Source organism: Heterocephalus glaber, unplaced genomic scaffold (genome assembly GCF_053883595.1).
Source record: "Heterocephalus glaber isolate CG9 unplaced genomic scaffold, H.glaber_assembly_v1.0 deba00001481, whole genome shotgun sequence".
Taxonomy (NCBI): Eukaryota; Metazoa; Chordata; class Mammalia; order Rodentia; family Bathyergidae; genus Heterocephalus; species Heterocephalus glaber.
In genome coordinates, this window is record NW_028258317.1 from 8,628,426 (window position 1) to 8,654,186 (window position 25,761).

Genomic DNA, 25,761 nt, shown 5'->3' on the forward strand with positions numbered 1-25,761 from the left:
ACAGAACATATTTACAATGCATATAACCTATGACCAGAATATATAAAGAATTCTTAGAGCTCATTAATAGACAACCCAGTTAAAAAGTAGACATAAGAAGATGATAAATAGCCAGTACAGCACAAGGAATGGTGTGCAACTCTAGAATCAGAAAAATACTAATCAGTACAGTAACAAGATTGAATTATACACTCATTAGGGAGATGAAGTTAAAAGTTTTAAAAGCCTTGTCATGACTTTTTCTTTTTGTTGGATTTTCCCCCTTTGCATTTCATTTGTCACACCCAACGGATTCATTCTGCTGGGTTTCCTGGGGTTGTGATCCTCATTGTCTTTTCTTAGAGTATTGTCTAAAATTTTCTGGAGTGCTGGTTTATTATTCATGAAGTTCCTGAGATGCTCTTTATCATGAAAGTATCTTATTTCTCCAATTTTGAAAGATAGTTTTGCAGGGTCCATCAATCTGGGGTGGAGGCTGTTTTCCTTTAGGGTTCGAAACTTTCAGCCTATGAGTTTCCTTTTGAATTAAGTGAGTTTCTTATATTCAGCGTATTGTTAGATTTTGCTTCTAGATCTATTCTGCCAGTCTATTTCTTTTGATTGGTGAATTGAGACCATTAACATTGATGGTTATAACTGAAATGTATTGACTTGTCATTGCCATGACTTTTTCTTTTTATTGGGTTCTCCCCCTTTACATTTAATTTCTTGTCATGCCAGATGGGTTCATTCTGCTTTGCTTTCTGGGGTTGTGATCCTCAATGTCTGTTCCTAGGATATTGTGTAAAATTCTTTGGAGTGCTGGTTTGGTATTCATGAAGTTCCTAAGGTGCTCTTTGTCATGAAAGTATCTTATTTCTCCATCCATTTTGAAAGGTAGTTTTGCAGGGTACATCAATCTGGGTTGGAGGCTGTTTTCTTTTAAGGCTTGGAATATGCCACTCCAAGCTCTTCTTGTCTTGATGGTTTGTGTTGAGAAGTCTGCTGTGATTCTGATGGGCTTTCCTTTGTATGTGATTTGTTTCTTTTCTCTGACTGCTTGTAGAATTTTGTTCTTCTGTTGGATTTCTGGAATCCTAACTATTATACACCTATGTGTCGATTTTTTTTTTTTGATCAAGGCAAGCTGGAGTCCTATATGCCTCACTTATCTGTATGTCAAGACCTTTTCCCCTTCTTGGGAAGTTTTCTGCCATCACTTCTGAGAACAGTTTTTTTATGTCATCTGCACTCTCTCCTCTTTCTTCATTAACTCCAGTCAGTCTTATGTTATTTTTCTTTGCATCATCTAGCAGCTGCTCGTTTGATTTCTTGTGTTCCTTTACAATTTTAAAGCAATTTTTCTTTTCTTGGTCACTAATTGCAATCTTTTCTTCTATATCTGAAATTCTGTCTTCACATTGGTTCATTCTGCTGCACAGACTTTTGATGGAGCTTTTAATCTCCTGGAAATCTGTTTGCATCTGTTTTATGGATTCCATTTGTTTCTTATGTTGGGATTCCATCATGTTCCTCAGATCCTCTATTTTTTTATCTGTGTCCTCTCTAGATTTATTAATTATGTCTCGCACTATGAGCACAATCTTTGCTGTTATCTGAGTAATTATTTCTGATTTCATTTTTCCCAGATCCTTTCTTGTTGCCAGTTCAGACAGTCCAGGTGGTTGAGTATCAGATTGTTCCATCTCATTTCCCTTTGGGGTTGCTGCAGGTGATCCAGAAGTCTGTTTTTGAGGCTTGTTTATGTGTCTTCTCATTTCCACGGGGGGGGGGGTGTGCTTCTGGCACCTGTGTGGCTCACCTTCTCTGCCCTAGGATCTTGGGATGGCAGCTGAGGAGCTTCCTTCCAGGTTCTGGGACGAACTCACCTTCTCTGGCCTAGGACCTTGGGATGGCGGTGGGGGGAGCTTCCTTCTGGGTTCTGGAACAGGCTCAGCTTCTCTGCCCAAGGAGCTTGGGATGGTAGTTGGGGAGTTGGATGTGTCTTTTAAAGGAATACTAAGGGCCTAGCTCCTCTTCTTTTCTTCTCCACAATAGCCTTGAAGGAGGCACCTTTCTTTGCTATAGATTCCTGCCATAATGTACTACTTAGACATAAACCCAAAAGCAATTGCTGTGGACCAACTGATCATGGACATTATGGACTGAAACCATGAATAAAATAAACCTTTTCCCTTTTCAAGGCATTTAAGTATGTTATCTAAGCTATTTTATTACAGTAACACAAAGCTCAGTAATGTACATGACAACTAAAATTATTCATACAAGAGTCACCTTGTCCTCTTATTCCTATAATTGTGACTTTCATTTGAATCTCCTCTTTCCAGTCACAGCCCACTTTATTACTCTAAGATTCAGTCTGGAAAAGTAATAGATGTCCCATGCTTCTAGAATGATTGCTATACTGGGTGATATTTACTTATTTTGGGAAACTAAAAAACTTTAAAAGTGGCAGAAAAGTACAAAAAGGAAATAATTATAATAGTGACATAAGAATAATTTTTCTTCTGAAAGACATTGTTTCATGTGTGTGTTTGTGCATGTGTATGCACATATTTGTGCTTTAATTCTTCATTCTCTCTTTTGAAATTAATATAAAATGAATCACTTTGGAGAAGTGTAGTAACCCACATAGCAGTTTGTTAGTCTGCCATTCAATAAGTTGCCTGCCTCCTTTCAATTAACTTATACATATTTTCCAACAACTAGCCATCTGTTGTTTGACACATAAAAGACAATAATACACATATCAACTTTAATCAAAAACCATCCAAAACACATCTTTCTTTATTCTAAAAACAGTAATGTGACAATTATCCTCCCTTTCTTTAACTTTTTTCCACTTCCTATTGTAGTATCCCCTTGGAAGTGGCCAAGCTGGCTGGGGTAATGAGTGGGACCTGTCAATTACAAGATCCTAGGGCAAGACGAGGACCGTACATGTCAACTTTCTTGTGAGCTCCAATGAGATGTGGACAGCATAAAAGAAAACTGGATGCCATGGGGATACGCTATTATAAATTCTCACAGTAGCTCACACTGTTTACCAGACGCAAACATGTAGTTTTATTTTTGCGTTCACCTTCTTTTTCTCTTTGTTCTGCTGTAGTTCATTTTGCAGAGCTAGTTTCTCCTATATCCTTACACTCAGCACTTTTCAAATAAACTTTTTGCACCATTTTTTGCTTCCAATTCTTTCCTCAAGGCAAAAAGGAGCTAAGAATCTTTTAATTGACAAGCCAATTCTAAAGAAACTACCCAGTAACATTCTCTTTTTCACAAAGTGTTTCAGCCTTCTTTCCTACTTCAGTATTCACAGATGTTGTTTAAATTGAGATGATTATGTTGCCTTTTCAAACTTTCTGTCTCCAATTTGTCTGGCTTCCAGAAATGGTACATTTTTACCTAAAACACATATCTATTTTTAAATTTGGTTTATATATTTTTGTTAAAATGTCCTTCCTTAAAATTACTCCTTTTCTTCATGCCTCCAAAATACAGTGCATTCAAAATACAGTTGTACCTCTGTTCATGAACTTAATTCTTCCACCATTCTGGAAAAGATAGCCACATTTGTGTTCATGCAGGAAAGATGGCCTCAGTCATGTTCATCATCTGATGCAGAGTTCGCAAACAAAAACAAAATTTTGTCAAATGTTTCTGTGAATCAAATTGTTCTCAAACAAAAGTGTTTATGAACCAAGGTACAACTGTAAAACATTAAGCCTGCTTTAATAAAAAAACTATCCAAATGCCAAACTCCTTGCTCCTATATTATATATATATATATATATATTTTTTTTTTTTTTTTTACTTTAATTCAGGTCATCAAGAAGGCCATACTCAGTATTAACGAACAAGGTATGTTATGCACAATTATTTGAATCTGATCAACTGACCCCATTTTAAGTTTTTTCCCACATCGTAGTTCTTCATTATAATTCATTATCTTTAACTCTGTGTATGTCAATATGTCTCTACCACAAAGCATTTTTAAGGAAGAGAAGTAACTACATATAATTTAAATTCATATTTGACAGTGACAGAGTATCTTGTTATAAGCAGTACAAAATAAATATTTATGAATTAAATTGAAAACTTTTTCAATTTTGTAAATAAAATGAATAAATTGTATCAATATCTAAAGTGAAGATCTCATTACTATAAGAAGGTAGTAGCAATTTTCAATCTGTAAAAATGGTACATGTGATTAGCTGAATCATACAATAGAAACTTTCAATTGAGGGACAGGAAGTTAGAGAGTCAAAAGTAAAATTTCAGCTTCTAAACAGACTCTTGAAAAATATTGCACCAAGTGAATTGCTTATGAAACAAAGCCTAATTCTAAATTAAAAAATACTTTTGTAATGGCTGGTAGACTTTAGGTAATTAACATGGAAAGATCTCTAACTGGAGCCAGAGCAAGATATGTAAAAAACACTAAGATGGTTTCTAATAAAAATAAATAGCATTCTTTCAAATGAAATGGTGCTTAGAAATTAAATCCTGTTTAGAAGGATTTCTAATTTTCACTATTTTCATATTTTATTTCAGGATACTTATTTCATTTAAATCATTGATTTCTAGGGCTTGAAGTAGATCAGTTCAATTGGGTTTAAATTGTTTGATTATTCCTAGCAGCCTTCTAATATGTGAAGGTTAGTGAATTATATCCCATGAGAAGAATCCTGCACTGCTTGGGGATGAGTATATATCCAGGCTGGCTTTTTAACTCAATATAGTGATTAATGGAGCATAAGTTTCATGTAGTATTGACCAATATATTATCCTTTGTTCTGAGGCTACAAACCAAAGCTGTAATCTGTATCAGACTCTGACAGATGTACATTTTATGTACATCTGGTGTACATTAATGTACATCTGGTATACCAGAGACTTAAAATGTACAAGGGCAATAAACAATTTAAATAGTAAGATCATCTACCATCATTCAGAAGCCATCCCTGAGTATATGTATAATTGAGAACTGACTGGTGATATAGTCAGTCAGTTTATAAACAAAACACCATTTTACTGTAATAGTTTCCTGGAGAGCAAATATATCATCAAAATATCAGCTCATATGTTCCCAACCAGGGGTCTGCAAGCATTTATTGTAAAGAAATAAAAAGTAAATATTTCAGCCCCGTGGGCCGTAAGGTCTACGTTGCATCTATGCAACTCCACTATTCTAGCAAGAAAGCATCTAAAGACAAAGTATAAACAAATTGTCTGTGTTCTGATGCATATACTCTATGCACTTTTTAATGAAGCAGGAAGATAGCAAGATATGATGTAGATTCTTTAGTGTGTTGAATCCTCTCTTAGATGCTGAACAAGTTATTGCATTTATTTTTCACATCTATGAAATGTATATTGTTATTTCTCAGTTTAAAATCAGTATATTGCAGAATATCACATTTCAATGAATATATTGGGGCACATATTATCATTCCACTAATGAAAAATAGCATTATGATTTGAAATCATATTATCTTGACCTATTTACTATTATACTTATTCTCCTTTTAATCAACTGTTTGTATTAGAACTGATATCAGTTCTAAATGCCCAAACCACAAAATAATAACAGCTCAAAAAGAACAAAATTTAATTTTTTAATTTAAAATCAGACAGATAGCCTATGGTTTATCTAAAAACAAATCATATCCTCAACTTTAATATATTTTGTCTTACTTATCAGTGATGTCCATCAAGAATCTTCCAATTTGTGAATCAAGATGCCTACTCAGTTCCAGCTAATATATCCACACTTCAAACACCAAGTACAAAAAGGGAAATAGAAGATAAGAGAGCAAAAGCATTGTTTTAATGGAACTACACATGTGTTACATGGAATAGTTTCATTTCTTTATATGACCATATATGCGAAAGATGGAAATAGTTTTTGTTCTAGGAAATTATATGTCCACATAAAATTCATAGATTTTATTAATCCAGAATAAGGGAGAAAATGATTTGAGGGAATTTACAGACTTTAACAGGAGTTGTACTTTATCTGCTCAATTCCATACAAGTGGAAGTGGGAGTACAGCTGAAATATACTCAGCTAATATAAGGAAGACACACTGTATGGCCTTCACACAGGCTCTGCCATCTAGTCATAGCCATTGTCCAATAAAAAAGTGAGTCCTAGGTTGATGAATCAATCCTTTCAAAGCCCTACAGGTAGTAAATGGCAACAAATTAAAGAACAAGTTTAACTGAGTTTAATCTCTGAGTTTATGTAATTTTAACTTCTTAATAATCAGTGTGTTCAAGCTGACTGGAGAATGTGGCAAAAACTAAGATCAATAGAAACCACTTACAGGAACAAAATTCCTCTTAAGACTTCTGAGAGCAATGAATTTGTGATTCCAAACATGACACTATTACAATGGCAGTGAATTTCAATGCATGTTTGAAAGAAAAGAAGTATCTATTTCTAAGGGCCCAATCAGAATTCAAGTTGAGATGAGGGAGAAAGAAATTTTAATACATATTTTTATTGAAGTCTGATTTTAAAAAAGCTCAACAAAAACTAAAAATGAGACAGTGCCAGAAGACACTATCCCAAAATCACCTAGAAAGAGTAAGGAAGAAGGAAAGACAAAAAGAGACTGATTATCAAGTACAAAAATTAATTATATAGGATAATTCTGATGTTGTATAACATTGGAGAATGGTTAAAACTAACAATAATTTGTTATGCATTTCAAAATAGCTAGGAAAAGAGATTTTGAATCTTCCCAGGAATTCACAAATATTTGAGGTAATAAGTAAGGTAATTTCCCTGATTTTATTTTACACATTTTGTCTATGTATTAAAATATCACAGTGTAATGTACAAGTAACATCTGTCAATTGAAATTTTTAAAAAATTACTTAGGAATCTCAATAAAATTTAAAGTTCTAGACGCTAGAGTTATTGTGACTCTTTATTCCAAGATCTTCCAGCTGACTAAGAAACCTAGAAGCAAATATCCCTAAAAATATTTTTGCGAAAATTCTCAATAAAATACTGGCAAAAAGAAGTAACAAAAAGACTATATACCATATACCAGGTGGAATTTACTGCTGAAATACAAGTACAGTACAATATATATAAATCAATCTAATATACCACATTGGCAGAATGAGGCAAAAAAAAATATTTTTCAAAGAGCATTTCAAAAAACTCAAGACGCCACTGGTATAAATTCCTTATGATGAATGTGATCATTATGTATATCTAAATTTTACTATTAAAATTAAAAAGGCCAACTTCTACAAAATTAGAAATTAATGCTATAATAAATGCCATATATTAAAATTCCACAGCTAGCATCAAACATAATAGAGAAAGCAGAAAGATTTTCTTTTAATATAAGAAATAAGATAATGCTGCCTATTTTGTCCCATCTAGGCACCATAGGAGTAGAAGTTCTGACTAGAGAAATTATATATGAAAGGAAAATCCAAAATTTAAAGGAAGAAGAAAAATTACCTTTATTCACAAATGATGTGATCTTATTTGTAGAAAACTATACCAATGTGCAAACACCCTGACACAGAATGAGAATTGATGAGGTTAACATTATAAGGTGCCGTATTAGTTATTTTTATGTTGCTGGGACAAAATATCTGACACCCACAACTTAAAGGAGGCTTTTATTTTTGATCACAGTTTCACAAGTCAGATGATTCCAAAGCAGAAATGGAATAATACAAAGTCATGGCAGAGGAATGGTGATCAACACATGGCAAGCAGGAAGCAGAGAAAGTAAAAGGAACCAGAAAAAGATATATTCTTTAAAGGTATGGCACATTGTGACCCACTTCTTCCAAATAGACTCCACCTGTTAACAGCACATTCAGCTATGAATTCATCAGTAGATTAATCCACAGATGTACCTAGAAACCTGATAATATAATTACCTTCCAAAAGCTACACCTTTGAACATAGAAGACTTTTGGAAGGAATTTTAGTTTTAACCTGTAGTAGATAGCAAATTAAAAAAAAAAACAGTTTAATCCTCATTAATTAAAAATGCAGGGTAGGGAATTTAGCTCAGTGGTTCTGCTGCCTGCCTCTCAAGCGCAAGGTCCCAAATTCAATCCCCAGTACAAAAAAAAAAAAAAAAAAAGCATAATTTCAAAACAAAATTGGAAAAATAATTCTACTGTTAATATCATCAAAAATACAATACTTGAGAATTAATTTGGCCAAATATGCAAAAGATGAATACACTGAAAATTAGAAAATATTGCTAAAATTAAAAAGACATATATACACATAAAAATAGAAAAACATTAGTGATTATGGGCTGGAAGATTTCATATAAAGTGACAAGACTACCCAAAGATATCCATAGATTTAATGAATTATTTATCAAAATCCCAATGATATTTTTCATATAAATAAAAAAGTCACTCAAAATTCATATGGAATCTCAAGGAAATCCAAATAGCCAAAGCAATCTCAAAAAAAGAACAAGGAAGAAATTTCATATTTCTAGCTTACTATGAAACAATAGTATTCAATATAGTAAATTACATTACTTACGCAATGACAGACTTATGGATAATGGAATAAAACAGAGAACCTGTAATAGATAGTACATTATTATTACTAGTAGCCATCATACTGTACATTAGAGTGGTAAAACTTATTCCTCTTTTATAATTGTATATTTTGACCAACTTTCCTGCACCTCCAGCTCTCCCCTCTCTCCACCTATGGAAATTACCAAATTATATCTACTTCTATGGAGCTTGAATTTATTAGATTCCATATATGAGTGAACTCATGCAGATATGTCTTCCATGTTTTACTTGCTGCATTTAGCATAATGTCATCCATGTTCATTCATATTGTCTCAAATGCTTAAAGACATTGTTGATATATATATATATATAAAATTTTCTTCTGCATTCTTTGTATTTAAAATCTGTACTGTCCATTTGATAATAATAATAAATTCAAATATATCATTCACTAAGAAATAAAATTGGCTTTTTACAAACATAGATGAACAAGAATAAATCCCTGCATGTAATATGAACAAATGATATGTGTTTCAAGACAATTTACTTAGAAAAAAATGTTTTTTCCAAAAATGGTCTGGGAAAACTGGATATCCACATACTCCTGATTTAGGTTAGAGATTTGCTTTTCACTATACACAAAATTAACTCAAGATGAATCAAAGAACTCAACAAGAGCTAAGAATGTGAAATACTTGAAAGAAAACATAGGGAGAAAGTTTTATGACTTTAGATTTTACAATTATTTTTAGATATTACCTCAAAACAAATTAAAGAACTAGAACATTGAATAACATAAAAATTTAAATATTCTGTGTAAAAAGACACTACCAACAAAGTCTAAACACAATTCACAGAATAGGAGAAAATATCTACACATCATATACATAATAAGGATAATATTTAGAATATGTAAATTCAGTTTATATTTGACAAAGATAGTATTCAGAATAACTCATACAATTTAAGTAGAAAAATAAAAGTATACCAAAACCTTGTACAGATATTTCTTCAAAGATTTACAAATGGAAGAGAAAGGAATAAATATGACATAAGAATAAAATGGAAACAAAGTCTTTGTAAACAGGGAGGGGCAGAGGGGAGGGCAGGGGAATGGGAAAAAAATAAGAACTAAGATATATCATGTAAAGTTACAAATTCCCAAGGATGAATGTCATCACATTGTATATCTAAAATATACCAATAAATTTAGTGAAAAAAATTAAATTAAAAATTAATGATTTACAAATGGTAAAAAAGTTCAGAAATACAAATGACTATTAATTGTATGTTCAACATCACCAATAATTTGGGAAGTGAAAATCAAAACTACAATGAGATAACATCTTACACCCATAATAGTAGCTACTATAAACATTAAAAAGTATTGACAAGGATGTGGTGAAATTGGAAGGTGTGTGCATTGTGGTCAGGAATGTAAAATGATGCTAACACTGTTGAAAACAGTATGGTGGTTCCTCAAACATTGAAAATAGGCTCAACATTATAATCTAACATTTTAATTTCTGTATATACACCAAAAATAACTGAAAGCAAAGTATTAAAGAAATATTTATTCAGCATTGTTCTAAATAGCCAAAAGGTGAATATAACCTTTGTTCATGGAAAGGTAAATAAAATGTACATGTCTACACTCATACACACTCACAAGGGAATATTATTCAGAATTAAAAGGAAGAAAATTCTGACATGGTATAACAAGAATAAACTTCGAGGATGTTATGGAAAATTAAATAAGCCAGTTACCAGCAGACAAATGCTGTATGATTCTACTTATACAATGTACTTAAACTGGTGATATTTACAGATACAGAAATAGAATGGTAGTGTCCAGAGTCTGAAGGGGAACATTAATGAGAAATTACTGATCCATTGGAACAGAGTTCAGCTATGAGAATGAAAAGAGTTTCAGAAATATATGCTGGAGATGGTTGCACAACAATATACTCAGCATATTTAAAGTACAAGTACTGATTATATTTAAAGACACTGAACAAGACACATAAGAATGAAACAGTGTTCTAGAGAACTCATGAATTCCCTTTGAAGATATTTTTAACTCCTTCATTCTTTCCATATTTCTCTCAAATCTAAATGATTTAAGACTATTATTTCAGATTTTAATAAATCCTTCCTCAATGTTTTCTAGCAATATGTGTAATTGTCCAAAAGTTAGTACTTTAGGAGTGTGTGTGTGTGTGTATGTGTGTTTGAAGCAGGAATTTCAAATCTGTCTGAGCAACATTAAGCATTCAATTACACTTTTTTGTAGATCAGGAAGTTGAAGAGGTAGTGGATAAGAGGAACAGTTTTCCACAGATTTCTGAAATCTCTAAATCAGTACTAAAATTTCATTGTCTCTCAATGATCTGCTGTTACATTTAAAGCATATTAAATCCAGAAGTTTTACATTTTGCCTAGTAACAAATATTTAGATGGTATTCAAAGAGGTATTTTAATAGTTAATATTAATCTATCTTTAAAAGCTCTATTTGCATATATGATGTTTAGACAGAAATACTGAGTGTAATTATCTTCCTAATATTATATTGCATTTGCCTAAAAACTGGGTCATTCATTTTCACTGAGGCATCAAAGTCTATTTCCGTTTTCCTTCCTGTAGGATACAGATTATTTCAAATACCCAGTTTTTGAAATTAGACAGAGAAAATTACGGTGAATTAAATGTAAAAGCTCCCTACCTCTTTAAATGCTTCCTTTAAAAAATAGAATTAAATAATAGTAGGTTTGGAAAGAGCCTTGTAGCATAAGTAGTTTACTTTTCTGAAGCAGGAACTAAGTAAATAGTTAACTGTAAAGAATTACAATTCTAGCAATTGAAATTTTATGGAAAAATAGTTAAGATTTTAGGATATGATCTATATGTGATAGAAAAACTTTAATAGATAAAGCCAAGGGCAGGACCACAGCATTACCCTTGTTTTTAAAACAAATATCAATCTTCACATTGCTATGATCCTAAAGAAGGAAAGCCCAAAGCCCATTGGATGCAGGTGTCATCCAAGTAAGAGGAAATGTTTTGAAAATCTGAAGGTGAATATGCATTTGATATAGCTTAGCTTTTTGTGATATTATCTTAGTTATTTCTGAAGTGATGGAGGTGGTAGGTAGGGATGAAGTACAAAGAAGCAGAAATGTAGGACACAAAGGAAGTGAAGGCTTGGAAAGGCAGTCCTGCAAACATGACCTTTATTCTGAGGAGTCATATGAAATCAGTTTTCCCCTTCTTGGTAGAAATTTACAATTTGGAATAGATCAAGAAACATGCTATTACAACACCTCTGTCTCAAGAGACATATGAAAAAATTAAAGGTATTAAGAGGATGTTGAAAATATATTATTTAGTATAGAGAAGTAAATTTTTCCTATTTCTCTGTCCTCTCTTATCTGCTTTGTGGCCCAGGTACATCTTGAAAGATATGACACATTCATCTAGAAATATTTTCTCATGATCCTTTAGGATTTTGAAATAAAATTTATATTTATCTGCTATTAACACACTTTATTCAACTTTTATGCACAATGCTTGTTTTCAGCGTGGTAATTATTTGCATATAAGCTTGGCTTCCTTAGTGAACCAAACATAGAGACCCTTGCAAGTTGTGGAACTAACCATCTTCCTCAGTGCAAATTATTATGAACTTGCTACAATGAGGAAAATGGTAGGGTCACTCAAAAAGCCTGTAAAAAATAACTAGAATTTGATTCTTAGGTGTTTTCCAAATAATCACCAAGATGGAATTTGTTGAGGTTTTAATTACACTAATACTTTGGAATTAAACTTTTATCTGAAGCATCCCTCCATTAGATTATTCCCCTAAACCTCAGCAGGAATCCAAAGTTGTAGATATATGTACAAAGTTGGAGATATTTTTACTTTAGAGTGTCTATTATTTAGTGATTTTCACATCAGGGATGTAATTATTGAAAAAAAAAATCTTCCTCCTAAGAAAAATACAAAATAAAATACAGTTTCCATTCAAGCCCTAATAGTTAGATACTTGCTTCTATCCCACAGCCATCATATGATATTTGTGCTATCATGCCTGTGTTAGAAAATAATCTAGAATAGAAAAGCTTTAATAAAAGAGAAACAATTTAAGGATGTATTTTTTATTTTTCTAAAATTAGAGCTGAAAGTTAATTTTATTAGATGATAGTTTAAAAGCGATGTTAAAACAAATCATTTTAAAAGAAATTTAAATTATTATAATTTGTCCATAAAGGTTTAAATTCCATATAATTATAATGAAATCACTCAGTGCCATAAATCTAGGTTATTCCTGATTAGTCATAATTTTAAAAACCTGAATATAAAATTCATTATCAAGGCTAATTAATTTTTAAATCAGACATTTTTAGTGTTTTCTTTTTAAGCATAAGGCTTAATGATATTTTAAATAATAATTAATAAATCATAAATTCTGGGAGACAGTTAAAATAGATTTTATCAGTTAACCAAATCACACTAATATCATTCATTGTATCTATAAAAGGCCCCAAATCCTGATCTACATTTTTTTCCCAGTTCAGAGACCATTCATTTTTTTATAATACCCTCAAGTAATCTGGATTGAAAAACTTTGGAAATAAGTTATGTAAAATTCAGTTCTACCACTGAAAGTGATGCTTTTTACATATCTAATAAAAGAGTGTGCATACTTTTCAGTAACACACAATATTTTGAAAATATATGTCATGTACTGGACTTACTACAAATACCAATAGATTTTAAATAATTGAAATCATATAAAGAATATCTTTAACAGAATCAAATTAAAAAAAATGATACAAATACAGCCAGAAAAATTGACCACAAAAATTTTATTGATGTTTTGAACTGGCTGCTAAATATACATAGCATATCAAAATTTGAGGAACATAAAACAGGGCTCAAAAGGAAATTCATTTCTCTACAAGCTTTTACTGTAAACAAGAAAGATCTGAAATCAGTCCTTGAAAGATCACCTTAAGAAGTTAAGAAAGCTGAAATTAGCAACGCCACTGGAACTAACAAGAATATAGTTGCAGAAAATATGTTCACATTTAAAAAAACCAATTATTTGTCCTTAGAATGTCACAGCAGTGTTGAGCACTTAAATTACTGTGTTTGACATCAACTGGAATAGTTCTCTGCATGGTTTGTTCTCCTGACTCAGTAAGACTTTTGACATGGTAGCAAAGAGATTCAGATATATAATTGATATAATTAAGTTAAAAAAAAGAACCTTACTTTAAATTTAAAATAAAAGAAGATAGAAAAGCTGGTAATATCTCAAGCTTATCCATCTTTATGGTAGAGTAGTACCCCATTTTATTAAAAAAATAAAACGTATTCTTTATTCATTCATCAGGTGATGGACATTTGGACTTTTCCCAAGATTTAGCTATTACAAACTGTGCTGCTATAACCATGGAGGTGCATATATCACTGAGGTATGATACTTTTAATTTTCCCAGGAAAATGCCAAGAACATTTCTAGCTAAATGGATGCACCTTGAGACCACACTCTTAAGTGAAATAAATTGGATATACACATTTAAACACCACTTTGTTTCTCTGGTGTGAAAACCAAAAGTGGAAATAAGGACCAAAATGTATAATAGATATTGGGAAATGGGAGGAAAAAGTTCAAATGAGAAGGGGAACATGGGAGGAGGAAGGAGGAAAGGAAAGAAGGGACCAGGAAAAAAGAAAATCAAAGAAAAAATGGAAACAATATTTTTGTAAATAAGGATAGGAAGAAGGGTTGAAGGGGGAAAGGGAATGGGAAAAAAGTAGAAGCAAGATATATCATGTACAGGTAAAAATTCCCCACAATGAAAGTGATCATTGTGTATATCAAAAATGTACCAATAAAAATAAAAAAGCTGAGGATCTAAATTAAGGAAAATTGGAAGAATTAATGAGGTTCAAATTAAACCCCAAATGAACAAATCCAAGTATTACACAAGCCTGTATATCTGAAAGAATTCACAAGAATTTACTAAGAAGACAGTTCAGAGTTTTTACTTTTTTATTTAAAGGCAAAAGATATGACTGTAGGGAAGGAAAGAAGAAGAAAAGATGGAAAATAAAAGGAAAGAGGGAGGAAGAAAAGAAGAAGAAAGACTGAGTATGAGATAAACATTGGAAGTTTCAGACATTTAGCTGAAAAATGTCATAATTCTTGTTGCACATATATGTGCTCAATTTCCTAATTGAATATAAACTCTGTGCAGTTAATCTTGGTATCAGGAGAGAATGAGGCAGAAATCCTAAGTGGGAACTTTTATGTCCCTGTAGTAACACAGGTTAACAACTTATGCCAGGTGAAAACAATCAGTGAACAAAGCCACACATTGTAATTCTATTACAATATTTTTACACATGTTTTTCACATTTAGTGTGAAATTTTTGAAGAAACTGCAGAGACAGATATCTGAATTCATGTCACTATTTCTAAAGTGTTATGATTTTGTCTCTGGAAACATTTGCCAATGTCTTGAGATCCACTGGCAGTCACAATTGGGGAGAAGGAGGAGGAGATTCTGCTGCCATTCAGTAGGAGAAGCCAGAGATGATGTGAACCACACATTGAGAACAGGAGATTTCAGGGTCAGATTTCAACAAGTTTGCAAAAATTCCTACGAGATTTCATTTTTTTCAGGTACTATGCAATTGTTGGACTGAAAGAGAGAGTCATTGGGATCTATGACAGAACTTTCATCTTTCCTCTACTCCTCCTTGGAAATGAAAGAATGAAGAACCTAGAGATGTGATGTGCATGTGATTTGGTGAGAGTTGGGTGATTTTCAGAGGCAGGAATTCAGGGCCTTCTATGTACAAGCAGTCAGTAGTTTAATTAATTTAATCTCATCCAATTTGAAATATATTGGTCAAAATAATATTTGTTCAGCTGTAATGTATGTGGTATTTGTTGGATCTGAATGAGATAATGTAAGTATTTGATAAATAATAAAATATTGTAAACATATATCTCTATATTATTCTCATTAGTTCTTATACTCTGTGTGTCCATTTTTAGAGTTCTCAGGGTGTAAAACCTCAGATGTCTTCCAATACAGCTATTATATGCAGCCCAGTGAAAGACATTTTGACTCTTCCTTTTATCTCCTGTAATACAGTCTTCAAGCTTGCCAGCTTGGAGACCTTACTAAGAAGTTGTGACAACTCTATGGAGAAAGGAATTCAGTTCTTCTCCTTCATTCTTCATTCTTTTCAACCTTTTTTATGGTGTTTTAGAGTTGCAGAGCAGTCTGAGATGGAGCCACATAAGGAAAAATGTTTAAGTGTTTAAAAAGCCATAGAGTTAAGATGAACTATCCATGATAAAGTCAGGGATGCAGGGAAGATTTGGGGCCATTATGCATGAGGCGCATCTACTTCCTACCTGACTTAGCAGAACTTTCAGTCGTCTCCTCTGACCATGGCAGAAATTTGTATTTTCCACTTGCCTCACCTTTATGCAAGCACCTTGGAACATCCAGTAATTGTCAAGGCACGTGCTAATAATTGCACGTGTTTCCAGCTGCTAGGATGAGCTGCTTCAGAAGAACCCTATGGAATATGCTGATCCTGCAATGCTCCTCTTTGCCTCCAAAAGTCCACAACTGTGTGATGTAGGACTCTGCTCCCCAGCCTATCTTCAGATTCCCTAAAAGACCACCAGAAGCCCTGTACCTGAGACATCTCTACAGATTATCACTATCTACCACTCTTTCCCATACGGGCTCACTTTGCTTACAAATGTATTTTCAAGAATTTCACCTATTTTGTCTTCCAGAAGATTAAATGTTTTTGTTCTAAGATTTAGAATTTTGATCATTTTGAATTCAGTGTAGTGCATGGTTACCTTAACTTAAAGACAGAATTAGGCCCCATTTCAGGTTTTCTTCTGTTATCACTCCATTGATGATAAGAAATCACTACAACAAAGCATTGAGACTATCTATTGTGAGCCAGGCAGAGTATCAGACATCTAAAAAATAATGACAAGTGAAAAACAATCTTCATGAATTTAACTGATAGTGAAAATGTGTAGTTGTACTGGAGACTAGATAAAGAAGATGTGTTTCTTTTTTATAAAATGGAGTACTACTCAGCTATAAAGAGAGAGAAACTAGAGACATTTATAGCTAAATGGATGCACACTGAGGCCATACTACTAAGTGAAATAAATAGGACACACATGTGTAAATACCAAATAGTTTCTCTGCTGTTGAAAACTAAAAGTGTAAATAAGGATCAAAATGTATAACTGATATTGTGAAATAGGAAGAAAAAGCCTAAAGGAGTAGGGCAAGTGGGAGGTGTAGGGGAAAGGAAAGAAGGGAAAAGAAAAAATATGAGAAGAGGAAAAAATGGAAACAAAGTCTTTGTAAATAGGGAAGAGTGGAGGAAGTGAAGGGAGGGTAGGGGAAAGGGGAAAAAAAAGAACCAAGATGCATCATGTAAAGGCACAAGATCCCAATGATGAATATAATTCTATTGTATACCTAAAATGTACCAATAAACTTAATGAAAAAAATGTAGTTGTTATAATCTATAATTACATTGTAGCCTCACAGTTTAATTCCACTTATTGTTCTCTTTTTCCATATATGTATATATATATATATATATATGATTTAATATATATATTTTAAATTTTAAATCCTTTTCAAAATATAGTTTTCCCAATTTACTTTTTTTTCTTAGTACATATCTATAGTACCTAATGATGACATTTATCCTGGGGTGTGGTTGGTACATGTATATAACACAACTTCATTCTTTCTTAATACCCCACTAATCCCATCCCTTCCTCCTCCCTCCAAACTCTTAGTCTCATTCACATTTGAAAAAGCTCTATTTCCATTGGTTTTTATTTCAATTCTATTTTTTTTAATGTCTCCTTTTCTCCTCCCTCTTTCCATATCTTGTTCCCCTTCCCATTTGAAAAAGATCCTTCCTAGTTCCTATTTTATCTTTTACTTTTTTCTTGATATATATTTTAAGTGACTTATGTAAGGGAAACCATTTGATATTTAAGCTTGTGTGTCTACTTTATTTCACACAGTATTATGGTCTTAAAGTATATTCATTCACCTATGAATGCAGAATAAGACTCTATTGTGTATAATTATCAATTTTTCTTTATCATTTCATCTGTTCATATGCATAAAAGGTGTTTCCAAGAGATAGCTATTATAAATTCTGCTCTGTAAATATGAATATACATGTACAATTGTAATATAATAACTTTAATTCTTTTGGAAAGATGCTTATGAGTGGAATAAATGGGTGAAATGGAATTTCTCATTTTAGTCTTTTGAGGGAACTCCATATTAATTTCCGCAGTGGTTGTACTAGTTTACATTCCCACTAATCATGCAAAAGGGTTCCTTTTTTTCCCCACAGGTTTTCCAGAATTCGTTATTATTGATTCCTTGACAGCCAACCTTTTGGGAGTATGATGAAATCTGTGTTGTTTTAATTTGCATTTGCATTTCTCTAATTACTAGTGGTGTTGAGCATTTTTTCATTTATTTATTGGCCATTTATACTTCTTCATCTGAGAAGTGTCTATTCAATTTGGTTGCCAGCTTTTTGATTGGGTCTTTTAATTTTGATAAATCTATTTTATTTTTAGTTCTTCATATATTCTAGATGTTAGTCCTTTGTCTGAAGAGTGGCTACCAATTTTTTCCCATTGTGTAGGTTGTCTCTTCATACAGTTATATGGTTTACTGTGCAGAAGTTTTTTAAATTGATATGATCTCATTTGTTAATTTTTGGTATTAATTCTTGTGCCATCAAGGTTTTGTTAATAAAGTCTTTTCCTACACCTATGTCTTTAAGAATGTTGACTATTTTATCTTTAAACAGATTATTATTTTTTCTTTTTTAACATTTAGATCCTTGATCGATTTTGATTTTGGTTTAGAGTATGGTGAGATCTATGGGTCTAGACTCAAACTTCTGCAAGTGGATATTCAATTTCCTTAGCATCATTTCTTAAATGAGCTGTCTTCATTACAGTGTATGCTTTTTATCTTTTTCTCAAAGACCAAATAGCTCACTATGCCTGGGGTTGTTTCTGCTTCTTCTATTGTGTTCCACTGAGCCAGATGTCCATTTTTGTGCCAGTTCCAGACTGTTTGGATCACTGTAGCTTTGTAATATAACTTCAAGTTTGGGATTGCTATGCTTCTTACTTTGATTTGTTACCCAGGGTTGCTTTTTCATTCTGTGTTTCTTATGGTTCCATATATTATAAAACATATACAAAAATCTTGAAACTGTTATTACTAAAGGGATTTAATCAATGGATTATATATTAAAATTTTTCTATTAAAAATGTACTTTTTGATGCATTCCTATAAATTTCTTATATGATAGTCATTATTAATTATCCTATTTAACTCATGAACAAAACGAGCCTAGCAAGTTTAAGTCTGTTTCTAAAAACCTTTTCACTTAATTTATTTTATACCAGTAATGAACTGACCCTAAATTATTAGGAGTAGCTATAAAAAAAGACAGATACTGAAAAATACAGAGTTGTGTAGATTTGGGTTTTCTTAAGAAAAAGTAGCAAGTCATGAAAAGTTTCCACCTTAAGGCTTACCAAGTATGATTAAAAAATTTAAAAGATTTCCAAAAAACTATAGGAGGAATCATGTAAACTCATAAGAATAAGCTCAAATATCCTGACTTGGTTCTTTGGAAAATGATGATATGAGTGGATTAATGAATCCACAGACCAGATATCTGATGAGCATATGGATCGATACAAGTATTGCTTAATAAAATTAAAAATTTTGTGTTTTGTAATTATCCACTAATTTCAAGACATAAATCAATGCCTCTTCCAAGCACATGGTGCTTTGTAGTGAAGGCTTATTGGGTTTAAAATTTATTTCCACAATGTATGAGTTACAAAGGTTTCTAAAATTCCGAAAAGCTGCCCGATTACTGGTTATTTACTATCTTTCTTCTACCAAAGCTTTGTTTACTATGGATTTTTAAGAAATATTTCCTTCTGTTCATTTTTCAGTAACAATAGCATTGCTGTGTCATTTGCTGGTACACATCAGCGACTTTGCCATGTGCGTGGTGCTCATGAGCATCCCTTTTCTTCAATAGCAGCAGTATTTTCTGATCCATAGAACAAAATAATTTGAGCAGGAAAATTCAAGCTAGGATAAATAAGGTTATTTTCATGAACTTGTCTCTTTTTAAGCTAAGCCTTTACCATCTGTTCTCTTTTCCTTATGTGTTTAGAATATATATAATCAACTGAGCAATTATGTCATAAAAGGAAGGATATGAGTGATTTCAGTGCAACATCATATTTTTATACAGTACATCTGTTATGAAAAGATTTTCTTCCAAATACAAGCTTCAGGTACAAATAAAAGGCAATAATTTTTTTCTTTGACAAACTCTTCCAAAAATGCACAGAAAACAAAAACAAATTTAAGAATTCTATTTCAACTAAAATCATGTAGTATATTACAGGCAAGATTAAAATAACTTAATACTTGTATTATTCATAGTTTATACAATATGATAGAATATATTTTTCTTTGGTTTTCTTTAACTTTCATAACTGAATAAACCTGCTTTTGACTGGATGCATTTCTTCCCTCTTTTGCACTAAGAACATTTTGTTTGTTCTGCTAAAAACATCCCCCCAAATTTTTGAAAGTTATATAGCTCATGTTCCCAATCATACTGTATTTACATCTACCAAAGCATAATATTTGTATCTTTTCAATGCTTAATTGTCCATTTCCACCAGCAGAACATAAATTCTGTTACACTACAGATGTTATCTTTCTTGCATAAAGTATTTAAAATGTATCTAATAGTATATACTCAAAAGTAGTAAACCAATTAAACTATCAAATGTCTCCACTAACCTTACTGACCTGGAGCGAAAGTATATGTGATTAAAATTGCAAAGTATTCACTGACTAATATCTGAAAGTGAATCCATGAAGATATACAAAATTATCAGAAAAATTACCTATATATGTGAGTAAAATTGGAATTATCCTTTCAAATGTGATAATTAAGGTCACAATGAAAACAGAAATGAATGTATAACTTCTTTTGAATGAAAATATTGTATAGATACATTCTGGGTTTATTAACTAAAAATAAAATTTGAAATCACATAATAAGAAAATTGCAATTAATGATCTTTGAAAACAGCAAAATCTTGAGAAAAAAAATTTTAGTAAAATAATAAATAAATTAAGGTATCAGAACTATTGCCTCTCTGTAAATTTATTGGATACATAAGTCCTAGGTAAATTCCAAATCATCAATTTTGCCTTAAATGAAGATGAGTATAAACAAAAATTTAGTATTGCCTACACAAAACAAAAACAAAGAAAGAAAAAGTAAGAAATAGGTCACTATAACCCAGTCTCATATTTCTTCAAGAGAGAAATCTGTTAGAATATTACTTTCTGTCTCCTCTATTTCTTTGAAAACTACTTAAAAGCTTGAATATATATCCCCAAATCATATTATTATTGATTAATTTTTCTATGAATATAGAAGTTCCTCAAATGGGAGACCTTATTTTATTTTTCATGAGTTTCTGTAACTATTGAAGAATTGTATACACAACACCAGAGAGTTAAAAATGATATAATTTGACTGATTTCCCAACTTCTACAAGGTAAAGACTACTGCAGTATCTGTTGTATATTTATGCCACATATATAGATATAAAATATATATCTTGAGTCAGAGCCTAATAAATTTGCTTAAATATCTAGCCACATAATACATTGCTGGATTATTTTACTTCAATTTTAATTTCATTTGTTTGCTAGTCAGTTATATTATGTTTTTTGAACATTTCATGATCCTATTTTACTATTAGTATAGAATAAATATTTAAACAAAAATAAATGGAACTAGAAACTAAGGCATGCTGAATAAGTATTTTTTAAATGCTATCATTAATCTAATGAATATACAAAACCAAAAAATATAGTGTAAACATAATCTCTGGGAGATCCAAATTTAGGAGTAATCTTATACTTTCTGTAAAATTTTTAGATTTGAAATATCACAGGTTCTGACAGTTTTGAAAGATGCAAAATATGAAGCATCAAAAGTGGGGCCCACAAAAATCATAATTTAATAGGATACATTTCCATAAATCACGAAACGGTTACTCTCATTTTAAGAATGAGTAGAAAAATGAATTTAGAAAGATAAAGAAAGCAGAAAGAATACTTCTAAACAATTGTATGTCTCTGAAGTGGAAAGAACATCACCAGAGAACTGATAACCACAACTCTAATCTCACATGGTGTTTCAATCATTCATCAAAACTCCCACTTGTGTGCATACACACACACACACACACACACACACACACACGCACAGTTGCAGATAATTTAACTGAAATTTTTTGTCAAATGTACCAATAGGCAGAGTAAATGAGCACAAAAATGATAATAAAATAAAATAAACAGTTTATACTTTTCCAATACAGAAAAATAATAAAAGAAGTATTATGAACAATACAAGAAGAATCATACATTTTAGATATTAAAACAAAGATAATTTTCATAAAATAATTGTATTTGATATTCTTAAAGAGAAGTTAAAACAATATATTAAAAGGAAGAAATTGTGAAAACTGTACACAATGTAGAAAGAAACACTTCTAGAAAAACATACAATTAAATTTAATCATATGTAAAGTATAGTTCCATATAAGCAAGTTGTATATGATTACACTGAATGCTTTATGGGAAGATTTGAAAATAAATAAGACAGAACTCAAACTAAACCTTTAAGAAAACTTTATAAAATAGGAAAATTAACTGGAGACCAGACCAGATGTCAAGCATACATGAATGAGAGGAAGGATAAGGCACAGAAAGTACAGTGAGTCATTATAATGTGTTTCTTACAAAAAACCAGAAGTAAAGAATACTGATACTATGGAAGATTTTATATTTAAAGTTTTAATAATGGGGAAATTTTACAAACATTGAAAAAAATGTAATCTCACTCAAATTCAAAGGGAATAAATAAATGGTATTCTATACATAAATATGTCAGGTTATATCTAGACAGTACAGAAAAAAATGAAAAAGCAGTAAATTTGTTTTTTCAATTTTAATAGTAATTAAATTATATTATTAATTGCTATGCTAAATAGCTGCATTTTCAATAAATAAATTTATTATGAATTGTGCTTCTATAAACACCACTATTCATATATTGCTCTAGTAGGAAGTCTTAAGCTCTTTGAGGCCAACCTTAAATACTACATTTTTTTTTCAACTGAGTGAGGCAAAGTACAAAGAATAATAAAGAATGGATAGAACGAGGCAAGGGGATGACCTCTTGCAAATGAGAAGAAGCCCAAGGGACCAAGGGTGAGGGATGAAGGGGAAGGCATGGAGATAAAGTAGAATAAAGATATGCCATGTATAGGATCCTAATAATCTCACTTAATGCAAACATTATATGCCATAAACATAAACTAAGTTTAATAATATCTGCAAGAACAAGAAGGAGAAAAAAAGAATTAGAGAAAGAGGAAGAGGGAAGGAAAAGAATTTTTAAAAATAGGAACAAGCTGTGTTATGTACATGTTCCAGCTCCCCAAGATGATTGTAAAATGCACATACTTCAATCACATCCTAATGAAAAGCTGAAAAGAAAAAAAATAAATTTAAACTTATAGAGAAAATTGCACCCTTAAATACACTTATTTTAAATACTGGCAAGCATAGTCTACTATTATACTAGAAAAGAAATAACAAAATGATTTAAAGAATGAAAATCATAAATGAGTAGAATCTAATTAAAATAGCAATGCAGTAAATAACAAATATACAACAGAGAGAAAAATGTCAAAATTGATCTCATGAAAATTACTAAAATGACAAACTTTCAAAAAAAGCATAGTTAATCAATGTCAGAAATACATGTGATATTATTAAAGGTTTTAGAAGCATTATACGTCCTACAAAGAAGTAACTTGCCTCAGTAAAATTCAGATTGAATTCAGAAACAGCACAAATCAAACTAAATATAGGGAGAAATAAGAAATTTGAAAATTCTTGTATTTATTAAATATAATCCACAACAATACATCTTTATACATTTAAAATCTAATTCTTGATGTCATCCCATCTAGAATTTGTGAATTCTAAGAAATATTTAAGGCAAAACCCCCAAATTATGGAAATTACAGAAATTCTTTAAATAGCATAAAGAAAAAATATTTTCAAAAGCATGTATAATGCATAAATATATACAGCATAACAATTTGGCATTGACATTATAGAAAAGTAAAATCAGAGTTCAAGCTCTTTAATGAAAGTAGAAGTAAAAATTCCTAACAGCACATGAGCAAGTCATCACAACTAATATGTGGAAAGGATAATACGTCATGAATGTGTCACAGGTCCCCAAGAATAGCCACATCTGCACGGTTTGTTAGAGGGACTCACACAACTCAGAAAACTGTTAGTCTTATTAGTATAGTGTATTTCTCCCCAAAGACACCCATTGACTCCAGTGCCTGTGAAGAAGTATCGACCATCCTGGTGTAAGATGAAGGAGAACAGTCAGCCAAACTGAGTCTTTTCAGTGACGCACCAGACATAGGCTAGAGGGCAAGATCAACAAATCCAGTTAGCTTGGTGCAATTGACCAGAGTTGCCTGAATAAGTTTCACCAAGTCCAGTTATTGAGAGCCTAACTGACACCTCCACAAACTAGCAGAAAGAAATGTTTATTATTGCACTACACTAAGCTTTTGTTCATTTCCTATGCATTGTTACTGGGATTGGAACACCTGAAATAGGAATAATTCCCTGGAGTTGGGTGTGGTATTAAAAACAATCTTAAATTGTACAGTCTTTAACAATGTGAGTGCTACTTTCAATATCTAATTAAACATTTACTTTTAAAATTAAAAATTTACAATTTTCTAATTTAGGAACAGTTTTCATATTTTAAAAAGATCCAGGCTTTCTTTTAGGAAATGACCTAGCTCTCTTTAATATCTATTTATCTCTCTAAGTATACATTGTTAATTCAAACAGTATTCTCATATTCTCATGTTTAGTGTCCACATAACAAATTTTTCATAAAACAATAAAAACTATGTTTTGGAATTGGAAGAATCTTTCCTTGCAAGTTATAAGACATTTTACAAAAGCGACAAGATGACAATGTCAACTTTTTTCAAATTTATACATTACTAAATCATTTTAGAGTCAACTTCTCACATTCTCCTTACTTTTAGGCCTATATTATCTTATTGCATTTATCGAATGATTTACCCACCATTTAAAAAGATTGTTTTGTTATATATAAATTTAAAATGTTTTAAGCACTTTAGATAATATAGGAGCATACATTTTAAAATATTAAAATTTTTGTTTATTCTGTAAATTCTCAAAAACACTTGCAATAAAAATGCCAGTATTAATATCATATCTCAATACAATGTAGAGTTTTTCCTTAAGTTTTTGAACATTATTTTTTAAATTGTACATTGCCTGAAATTCATGTTGACATCCTTGACTTCCTTTCTCTGTGTGAATTTTACCCATTGATTTATTCTTAAACCATGTGTCATTTTGTTTCAGGTATTGTTCTGTAAATAATAAATTGCTGAGAAGCCTTTAGAGATGTTTAAAAGTATTTGTGAACTCATAGAAAAGTTAAATTTGTAGCCTTCAAAATACAGTAGGATTACTTAGAATCAATATATGATAGTTTTGCTTTTTATGTTATTTATGGCCTGTCTTGTTTTCTGACTTTTCTCTAGTTATTTGGAGTATCTGTTCTGCTTTCTTTTTGGTAGTTTAATTGCAAGTATTTATTTTATTTTTATGTAAATATGTATTTAAGTAATATGCTGAAACATTTAACCCAATATAGAAAGCTCCAAATATTAAGAATATTTCTATTTCATATTTTGTGATTTTGAATATGTAAAGTATTACAAATAAACTGAATACCCAATTTCTTTGTGGCTTTATAAATTCGTTCAACTATTTACAAAATAGACATGAAATCATAGATCTCATAAACTTAATAAAAGTAGGTATATTTGCAATTCTTTACCTTTCAGCAGTTTTGTGTTTAATTTTAAAAAACAAGCCTAAAAATTTTTATGGCTAGTCTAAATATGTATTATTAAATTG